We start from the raw sequence: 10,538 nt of genomic DNA, 5'->3' as shown, positions 1-10,538 counted from the left end.
GTATTTTCAAACACAATTAAATTGCATCTTGCGCACATGGTTTTAGGCTGCGTTCACATTATGTGTTTGCATTGCGTTTTAAAACACCTTGCAAAAGCATGGGAAAAACGCTCCTAAAAATACATCCGGGTTTTTACAATCTTTAATACTGATGTGTTTTGCCTGTTGCATTTGTTGTGCCTTTCAGACGAAATGAAAATGCATTCTGTAAACGTGGCCCAAGAATATACAGGTAATATTTCCCTGTAGAATTAGGTGGGCCCCCAGAATGTATTTCACTGGTGGGGCCTAGGTACCCCAGTCCGACCCTGATGGGCCCCATATCTTATGACCTAGTGAGGCCCCTAGGGTGGGATATGCACTTCTGCACAGTGTAACGGCTCTTTTGCTTTGGTATTGATGTTCAGCTTCAGTTGCACATCCGTTGTGTTTTGTCTCCGTTGTGTCTCCATGTCCGCAAAAAAAACCCAAAGGTGTAACATCGTTTTAAAAACTTCACACACGGTTTTTCAGCCTCATCAGTGGGAAAAAAAACTGATGTTTCATTAGTTTTGTTTTTGCGAACCCATAGACTTCTATTGCCTTCCGTGAACCGCATCTGGGAAAAAAATAGGACATATTTTATTATTTTTTCCACAGACGTGAAAAACAAACCCAATGTGAAAGAGCCCTAAGGCCGGCGGCACACGTGGGGTTTTGAACCCATTTTTGGGCTGTTTTTAAGCAGTGAGTTAAAAAACGCATGCGTTTTTGAAAACGCTTCAGTTTTTGTCAGTTTTTTCCAATTATCTTAATGAGAATAATTGGAAAACGGCCAAAAACGGTCAAAAAACACATGTGGTTTTAACGGACTGCTTAAAAACGGCCCAAAACAGGTTCAAAACACCACGTGTGCCGCCGGCCTAACACTCTATGAAGTTACAGCATGAAGGGGGTCTGGTAACGCTAGGATAATTTTAGCATAATTTTAAAACTTGATTTTAGAAGGAAGGAGGCTATGGATAACAACTATAAGAAGCAAACAGCCTTGTGAATGTTGCCCAAGGCAAAAAGTGGCTTTTACATCAGTAAATGGATGAGAGTTACATAAAGAGGGAATTTTTGGAAGGGCATTTCAACTCCTACCTGAGCGGGTTGGTAATTTAGCGGTGACCGGTTCAGTTTTAGGAAATTATACACTTTAGTTGTTCTCGTATGCAGAGGTTCTAGCCTAAAAGTGAACATCTTATTAGAATTTCCCCAGTATTCTCCTTCTCCATGTTTTAAATAGAGATGAGCGAACATACTCGTTCGAGCATTAGCGTACTCGAAACTGCTCGTTGCTCGGACGAGTATTTCGCCTGCTCGAGAAAATGGCATCTCCCGCCATTGTGATTTTTGGCGGCCAGAAACAGAGCCAATCACAAGCCAGGAGACTCTGCACTCCACCCAGCATGACGTGGTACCCTTACACGTCGATAGCAGTGGTTGGCTGGCCTGATCAGGTGACCCTGGAACAGACTAGCCCCTGCCCGCGCTGCTCGGATCATTCTGTGTCTGGATGCCGCTAGGGAGAGAGCTGCTGCTGCTGCAGGGATAGCGTTAGGGTGTTCTATTAGAATAGTGTTAGGCAGGAGTGATTCTACAAGAACCCAACAGCCCTTCTTAGGCCTACAATAACATTATATTTACTTTTTTTTTATTTGTTTGTGGCTGGGCTTGCTGGCACTAGTAGTGCAGCTAGTACCATATTGTGAGGAATTTGCTGGGAGACCTGCGACCGTTGTGTTTAGCTCTTAGTGACACACATATCCACCTCAAACACCAAAGTGGGACAATTTATTAGGGGTTTGATTTGAATTAGGCAGAGTCTTCTGATTTATTTTTTTTTTACGTTTATTTCTTTTTATAACTCAAAGTCATCAGGCACAGCACAAAATCCAGTTGTGTGCTGTCAGTGTAGGTTAAAAACTAGCCATAGCAATAGGATAGCATTGTTTTGTTTAAAAAAACAAAAAACAAAAAAAACACAATTTTTTTTTTTAAAGTTTACACTTTAATTTTGAAAATGTTTAACCCGAGGGCTAGGGGTAGAGGACGAGGGCGTGGACGTGGGCGTCCAACTACTGCAGGGGTCAGAGGCCGTGGTCCTGGGCGGGGTGAGACACCACCTGCTGATGAGGGAGCAGGGGAACGCCGCAGAGCTACACTCCCTAGGTTCATCATGTCTCAAGTTACTGGGACTCGTGGTAGAGCACTGTTGAGGCCAGAACAGTGCGAAGAGGTGATGTCGTGGATTGCGGACAATGCTTCTAGCCATTTGTCCACCAGTCAGTCTTCCACGCAGTCCACCCATGTCACCGAAATCAGCACTCCTCCAGCTCCTCCACCTCAGCCTCCTCCCCCCCAGTCTGCCCCCTCCCACCAAAATTTGGCATTTGAACCGGCGTACTCTGAGGAACTGTTTTCTGGACCCTTCCCACAGTCACAAACCACTTGTCCGGTTGCTGCTGAGCTATTTTCCGATGCCCAGGTTTTCCACCGGTCGCAGTCTGTGGGTGATGATGACATTATTGACGTAGTGGAAGAAGTGTGTAAAGAGGTGTCGGACGATGAGGAGACACGGTTGTCAGACAGTGGTGAAGTTGTTGTCAGGGCAGGAAGTCCGAGGGGGGAGCAGACTGAGGGATCGGAGGATGATGAGGTGACAGACCCAAGCTGGGTTGATAGGCCGGGTGAACACAGTGCTTCTGAGATGGAGGCGAGTCCTATAGCAGAACAGGTTGGAAGAGGCAGTGGTGGGGCCAGACGGAGAGGCAGGGCAAGAGCTGGTGCATCAGCGCCAAATGTTTCACATAGTCAAGCTCCCGTGGCGAGGGCTAGATTTTCAGAAGTCTGGAGGTTCTTTAAAGAAACACCGGATGACCGACGGACTGTGGTGTGCAACCTGTGCCAAACCAGGATCAGCAGGGGTTTCACCACTACTAGCTTAACTACCACCAGTATGCGCAGGCATATGAATGCTAAACACCCCACTCAATGGCACCAAGCCCGTTCACCTCCGGCCGGGCACACCACTGCTCCTTCCCCTGTGTCATCTGCTAGTCAGCCCCCTGCCCAGGACCCCGGCCCAAACACCTCCCATGCGAAAACCCCATCTTCGCCTCCACGATCCTCCACAGAATCCACCAGCGTTCAGCTCTCCATACCCCAGACGCTGGAGCGCAAAAGGAAGTATAGTGCAACCCACCCACACGCCCAAGCCCTCAACGTCCACATCTCCAAACTGCTTAGCCTGGAGATGCTGCCCTATAGGCTGGTAGAGACCGAGGCCTTTCGAAACCTCATGGCGGCGGCCACCCCTCGGTATTCGGTCCCCAGTCGCCACTACTTTTCCCGATGTGCCGTCCCAGCCCTGCACAAGCACGTGTCAGACAACATCATCCGTGCCCTGACCAACGCCATTTCTGACAAGGTCCACCTGTCCACGGACACGTGGACGAGTGCTGCCGGGCAGGGCCACTATATATTGCTGACAGCACATTGGGTTAACTTGGTGGAGGCTGGGACCGAGTCTGACCCTGGGGCTGGTCATATACTGCCGACGCCGAGGATTGCGGGGCCTACCTCGGTCCAGGTCTCAAAGGCCTACTATGCCTCCTCCTCCTTCCACCCCTCCTCCACCTCCTCCTCCGAATTACCATCCGTGGGCATGGCGCCATCAGTCGGTAGCTCTAGGCACAGCAGCAGTGCCATCGCTAAGCGACAACAGGCAGTGCTCAAACTGCTGAGCCTAGGCGATAAAAGGCACACCGCCCAAGAGCTATTACAGGGCATCACGGCGCAGACTGATCTGTGGCTGGCACCGCTGAACCTGAAGCCAGGCATGGTTGTGTGTGACAACAGCCGTAACCTGGTGGCGGCTCTGCAACTCGGCAGACTGACACATGTGCCATGCCTGGCCCATGTGTTAAATCTCATAGTTCAGCGTTTCCTCAAGACATACCCCAATCTGTCTGATTTGCTCACAAAGGTGCGCCGCATCTGTGCGCATTTCAGGAAGTCCAGCACAGATGCTGCCACTCTCAGGGCAGCGCAGCGCCGCCTCCAACTGTCCGCTCACCGACTGTTGTGCGACGTGCCCACGAGGTGGAATTCAACATTAACCATGTTATCCAGAGTTTACCAGCAGCGCAGAGCGATTGTAGACTGCCAGATGTCAACTTCCACCAGAACTGGTAGTCAGGTCAGTCAGCTTCCTCAAGTCTACAATGAGGAGTGGACGTGGATGTCTGATATCTGTCAGGTGCTGAGTAACTTTGAGGAGTCAACACAGATGGTCAGTGGCGATGCCGCCATTATCAGCCTCACCATCCCGCTGCTTGGCCTGTTGAAAAACTCTCTGGTCAGCATGAAGTCGGAAGCTTTGCGCTCGTCACAAGAGACGGGGGAAGAAGATTCCCTTGTTGATAGCCAAAGCACCCTCAGGTCTGTTTCTCAGCGCATATCGGAGGAGGTGGAGGAGGATGCGGAGGAAGAGGAGGAGAATGTTGGCGAGACAGAAGAGGGGACCATTGTTCAGTCCTTCACTGTTCAGCGTGTATGGGCAGAAGAAGAGTTGGAGGAGGAGGAAATGGACAGTCAGGCCAGTGAGGGGAGTGAATTCTTGCGCGTTGGGACTCTGTCGCATATGGCAGATTTCATGCTAGGCTGCCTATCCCATGACCCTCGCGTTCAAAGAATTTATTCCAGCACCGATTACTGGGTATTCACTCTCCTGGACCCACGGTACAAGCAAAATCTTTCCACTCTCATCCCTGGAGAGGAAAGGAGTGTGAGAATGCATGAATACCAGCAGGCCCTGGTGCACAAGCTGAAACAGTATTTCCCTTCTGACAGCGCTAGCGGCAGAGGGCGTACTTCTGCGGGACAAGTAGCGAGGGAGAGTAGGCGAGCAGGCAGCTTGTCCAGCACTGGCAGGGGTACGCTTTACAAGGCCTTTGCCAGTTTTATGTCACCCCAGCAAGACACTGTCACCTGTCCCCAGTCTCGGCAGAGTAGGGCTGATCTTTACAGAAAGATGGTGAGGGAGTACGTAGCTGACCATACCATCGTCCTAAATGATCACACAGCTCCCTACAACTACTGGGTTTCAAAGCTGGACATGTGGCACGAACTGGCGCTGTACGCCTTGGAGGTTCTTGCCTGCCCTGCCGCTAGCGTGTTGTCCGAGCGGGTTGTCAGTGCAGCTGGTGGCATCATCACCGATAAGCGTACACGCCTGTCGACTGACAGCGCTGACAGGCTGACGCTTATCAAGATAAATAAAGCCTGGATTTCTCCACATTTTCATTCTCCACCAGGTGAAAGAAGCTCAACCTGAATAATGTATGCACTCCTCCTCCTCATTGTCCTCCTCCTCCTCCTCTTTGTACACTAAAGCAGAGGAAACTGGCTATTTTTGCCAGGGCCAACTGGCTCTAGCTATAGTACTCTATGTATTTAATTTTTCTGGAGGGCCACCTACCTGGTCCTCTGTTTTAAACAATTTTTGTGAGTGCCACATACAGGCACTCAATCTATTTAATTTTTCTGGAGGACCACCTACCTGCTCCTCTGGTTTGAAAACTTTTTTGGACTGCCACATACAGGCACTCAATTTATTTAATTTTTCTGGAGGACCACCTACCTGCTCCTCTGGTTTGAAAACTTTTTTGGACTACCACATACAGGCACTCGATCTATTTAATTTTTCTGGAGGACCACCTACCTGCTCCTCTGGTTTTAAAACTTTTTTGGACTGCCACATACAGGCACTATCCAAATTAAATTGTCTCCATAGCTGCCTCCAAAAGTCGTCCATATAGCTGCCTCCATACATGGTCCCCTTATCAAACGAGCTGTGTCAGGCAGAATTTTGGGTTGTTTTCATGGCTTCCACATCAAACTTGTTAACTTTGTCGCCACCCTGCTGTGTAATCCACAAAATATACTGGCAAACTTTTATCATTTACCGATATTATTTCAGCGCTTCTTGCGCATCTGTTTACATTCCCCTCACCCGCCATAACCCAAACTTATAAGAACACTACTACACTTGATCTTATACAAAAGGTTCTTAGAAGTGCTGTTTGGGGAGTAGCCTAGAGACAGGGGCTTGGATAGGCGAAAGCTCGCCTGGCAGCGGAGCGCCAGCTCCATCCCAAGATCCAACTAACATAGTTTTAACTGCAGCACCTTTAATCTACTACTACTTCCCTGCCTCCATACATGGTCCCCTTATCAAACGAGCTGTGTCAGGCAGAATTTTCAGGTGTTTCACCAGATACATAGTGGAACTCGGCCCATCTGTCGCCGCCATGCTGGAGACCTGAAGTTGCAATCATAGCAGCACAATATGGATGCCCCATACTGTCGCTCTTAATCATGGAACCATTTCCGAAAAAACAATTAAAAATAGAACCACTATGCTATTCCATTATTCCTAGATGAAATATTCAAACGACCCGGCCTGCTTTGAAAATTATAATTTTTTCAAAGTAAACGCTTCTGGCCCCCAGGCCCATTTTGGGTGGGGAGGAGCCGAGAGACAGGGGCTTGGAAAGGCGAAAGCTCGCCTGGCAGCGGACCGCCAGCTCCATCCCAAGATTAGGCAGCCTCAGAGGCATCCATGCATGCTGCCCCTGCTGTTTCCTGTCCATTTTGCCTCCACGATGCTCCACAGCGTCCACCAATGTCTCCATGCACAACTTTCAACTCTCTAAACCCCAAACGCTGGAGCACGAGAGGATATGCAGCACATCATCCCCTTATCAAACGAGCTGTGTCAGGCAGAATTTTCAGGTGTTTCACCAGATACATAATGGAACTCGGCCCATCTGTCGCCGCCATGCTGGAGACCTGAAGTTGCAATCATAGCAGCACAATATGAATGCCCCATACTGTCGCTCTTAATCATGGAAGTCGTCTCCATGGCTGCCTCCACATGTCGTCTCCTTATCAAAAGAGCTGTGGCAGGCTAATTTTTCGGGTGTTTCACCAGATACGTTATGGAACTTGGTCACTATGTCGCCACCATGCTGTGTTATCGACTAAATATACCGTCAACCTTTTGTTCACATAGGAAATCATTTCAGCGCTTCTTGCTCACCTCCTTTGGTGAAACCTGAGTCCATTTAGGGTATGTCACCATGACACTCTCTAGCCTGCCGCTGCTGCCGCTGCCTCTGCATGCCGTCCCCTATAGTGTCAGGGTCAATTATTGGATGTTTTAGATGCTATCTAGCCTCATTCGGTCACTCTGTCATGGCCATGCTGTTGCCCATTATTTTGGCATAATGGTGCGATTAAGCAGCCTCAGAGGCATCCATGCATGCTGCCCCTGCTGTTTCCTGTCCATTTCCGTGGTGTTTCCATCCTTTTCTGAGGTTCCCAGGTGTTTGGCCAAGCTTCCCTGTGCAGACCCTTGGTCCCCTTGAAAAATGCTCGAGTCTCCCATTGACTTCAATGGGGCTCGTTATTCGAGACGAGCACTCGAGCATCGGGAAAAGTTTGTCTCGAATAACGAGCACTCGAGCATTTTAGTGCTCGCTCATCTCTAGTTTTAAAGCATTTTTGTTATTGTTTTTTTCCATGTCAAGTTCTGTAATTTCAAAAATCATTCAGTAATATTGGTAAAAAAAAAATCCAACAAAATCGGTAAAGAAATAAAAAATAAAGATATATATAAAAATTTTAGATTTTTAGCTGTGTTTTTGGTTCCTGTTCATGGACATGGTGGCTGAGGGGTCACTGCATAAAGTTCTTGTATTTTTGTGCTTGTTATGCATTTGTTTCAAATGATACTTTAATTGCTTTTTGTTATCGCCAAATAAGGGTCAATGTCATCGGCTGCTGCAATTAATCAACAATTAATTACACTCTATTAGTGGTAACGCATGTGCGGTGTCCATGATGAGATATTCATAGGAAAGTGTTTTCCAGATTCTTTCTTCACAAATACATTCAATCTAAGAACTAAGGGGTCTGACACATCAGTGCGGGGGATACCGGGTCATGTTTTCAGCAAGACTTTCTCATTTCCAAGTGATTTGACATTTTCTGGAAATTTCTTCCTTCATCTTTATGCAACTGAGACTCTCCATGCATTATATATTTAATAGAGAGCCGTTCAGGAGCCGGAAGAGCCGGCTCTTCTTAGTGTGCGAAGAGTTGTAATTCCCATCACTATAGGACACTATGTATAATCTGCTCAGCTCCTCCTGCTCTATAACATGCTGCCTGCAGATAGGACACTATGTACAATCTTCTAATCTCCTTTTGCTCTATAACATACTGCCTGCAGATAGGAAACTATGTACAATCTGCTCAGCTCTTCCTGCTCTATAACATGCTGCCTGAAGATAGGACACTATGTACAATCTTCTAATCTCCTTTTGCTCTATAACATACTGCCTGCAGATAGGAAACTATGTACAATCTGCTCAGCTCTTCCTGCTCTATAACATGCTGCCTGAAGATAGGATACTATGTACAATCTGCTCAGCTCCTCCTGCTCTATAACATGCTGCCTGCAGATAGGACACTATATACAATCTGCTCAGTTCCTCCTGCTCTATAATATGCTGCCTGCATATAGAACACTATGTAAAATCTGCTCAGCTCCTCCTGCTCTATAACATGCTGCCTGCAGATTGCATGAACAGTGGGGCAAGATTCATTTAAATGCTACTAGAACCTCTTAGGCTACAATGCAGTAATACCCCTGTAACAAATCATATATCAGATGATCTTTCGCATAGTAAAACCATTCATCGGCTTATATTTCAGTAACAAAGTGAGCGTATTTTATATTATACTTCATTTTGGGTAGAAATCTTCTTTCTGTTTATTGAGGTGCAGCCTGGAGCTGTTCCCCATGGGGGAGATAAAACAGGGAACCATAGATGTGACTTACAGTATTGCTTATTAGGCAAAGAGAAAATAACTGAGGCGTCTGCAGGAAGCTGAACACGGAGAAGGGAAAATATTGGTCAGAGACCATTTACAGCGGCTTTAAGTTAATGAGCTGTAAACTCTAAACATTGGTTTTCAAGCCTTGTGCATTATCTTAATGAGCTAACACAGAGGTGACAGTTCTCACACAAGAATCTGACATGAAGGTGATAAAATCAATAGACGTGATGCTTAGAGTCAATCATAGGCCACCATTAGCACCTCACTAGATGATCGCCCCCCCCCCCCCCCACTATGGAGAAGAACTGGAAACTGGAAACTCGGGAAGGATCAGGCATCACCTGCAAGATCCGGAAAATTACTATTTATACATCAGCTTTATAGTTATATTTGGAGTTTCCTATGAGATCCTCCCAGGGCCTGCGCCAGCATCAGGCATACCTGATCGGGCATAAGCAGATTTGAATATATAGCATAAAAATCACAGGCAATACATTTCTTAAACGATTTCTTAAAAATCTCTGATGGTCTTCTGTTTCTGGAATTATGATGCACTGCACATTGGTCACTGGAGCCGGGCCCTGGCCTCAGCAGTCATGACTGCATGTACAACACAAAACTGATGAGGCCAGTGATTTTCTGGATGGGTTGTCATGTCTACCGGACCCCTAATCAGAGAATGGAGGGTCGGATTAAGACTACCTGTATGAATATTATAACCCCTATAAGTCACTTACTACATATGGTACTAGAATCAGCTTATTTTGGGAATGAAGGATGTTTCCCTTCTGCCGACTTTCAATCTGCAGTTTCGGGACCTTTGGAGGACCTTCAAAGGTCCTGAGATGGCTCTTGTGTACATGTGAATTGAGAGCAGCAACAGATGTAGGAGGATTTCATGGATGAAGGTCTTTCTCAGTATATAATTTGGGGGTGGTTTGGGTGGCCATGGGTCCCCTAATCAGAGAATGGATTGGATGGCCATGGGCCCCCTAGAAGGCTTGGGCCCTAGGCACTGATGGTAGGGTCCACCAAAGTGGTGATGCTGGAGCTGAAAGGGTTTGAACTAGAGATGAGCAAATCTGTTCATAGATTCTGTAGGAATTTGCCATTTCTCTTTGGATGAATCTTCTGTCATTCATTCGAAAGCTTAGAGAGGTGGGAACGATTGAGGGAAATGAAAACAAAAAATCGTAAACAATTAACAAAATGAGATTAGAGCTTTTCATGGAAATCAGTGTTATAGACGATTAGCGGGCGTTTATACCAATTTCTAGGACAATGGGAGCAAATAGGTCCAAACCTTTAATCTTTTGAAAGATTCTTAAAGGCTTCTACGAATTGTGTCTAGAAACAACCAATTTTTTATGAAATTTTGTCAAGTTCCTAACACACGTGGGCATATTGCACCATGCAGGGTAAAAATCTTCATCCTAAGTCTTGACTCTAAGATGCTGGTCCCTAATGCAAAATGTGTGCCAAGCCCTATAACTATAATGTATCCAGTACTGGACTGGACCGCCCAAGGCCCAGAGGAACCTTCGGTGGCTCCAGGCTTTCACTGCGTACTGGTTTCTAGAGGTGGAATAAAGCTGAATGTGGAA

At 46.9% G+C, this 10,538-nt stretch overlaps 1 long non-coding RNA gene across 1 annotated transcript in view; it reads right to left on the bottom strand.

Moving 5' to 3' along the window:
- Positions 1-531: 531 nt before the first annotated feature.
- LOC140119487 (uncharacterized) overlaps positions 532-10,538 on the bottom strand; it is a 59,535-nt gene continuing 49,528 nt past the window's right edge. Inside the window, exon 3 of the long non-coding RNA XR_011853378.1 lies at positions 532-598. This is a non-coding gene — a long non-coding RNA (uncharacterized lncRNA). The remainder of the gene's footprint in view (positions 599-10,538) is intronic.

This window comes from Engystomops pustulosus, chromosome 2, assembly GCF_040894005.1.
Source record: "Engystomops pustulosus chromosome 2, aEngPut4.maternal, whole genome shotgun sequence".
Taxonomy (NCBI): domain Eukaryota; kingdom Metazoa; phylum Chordata; class Amphibia; order Anura; family Leptodactylidae; genus Engystomops; species Engystomops pustulosus.
This window is presented reverse-complemented; position numbering and strand designations above follow the sequence as displayed.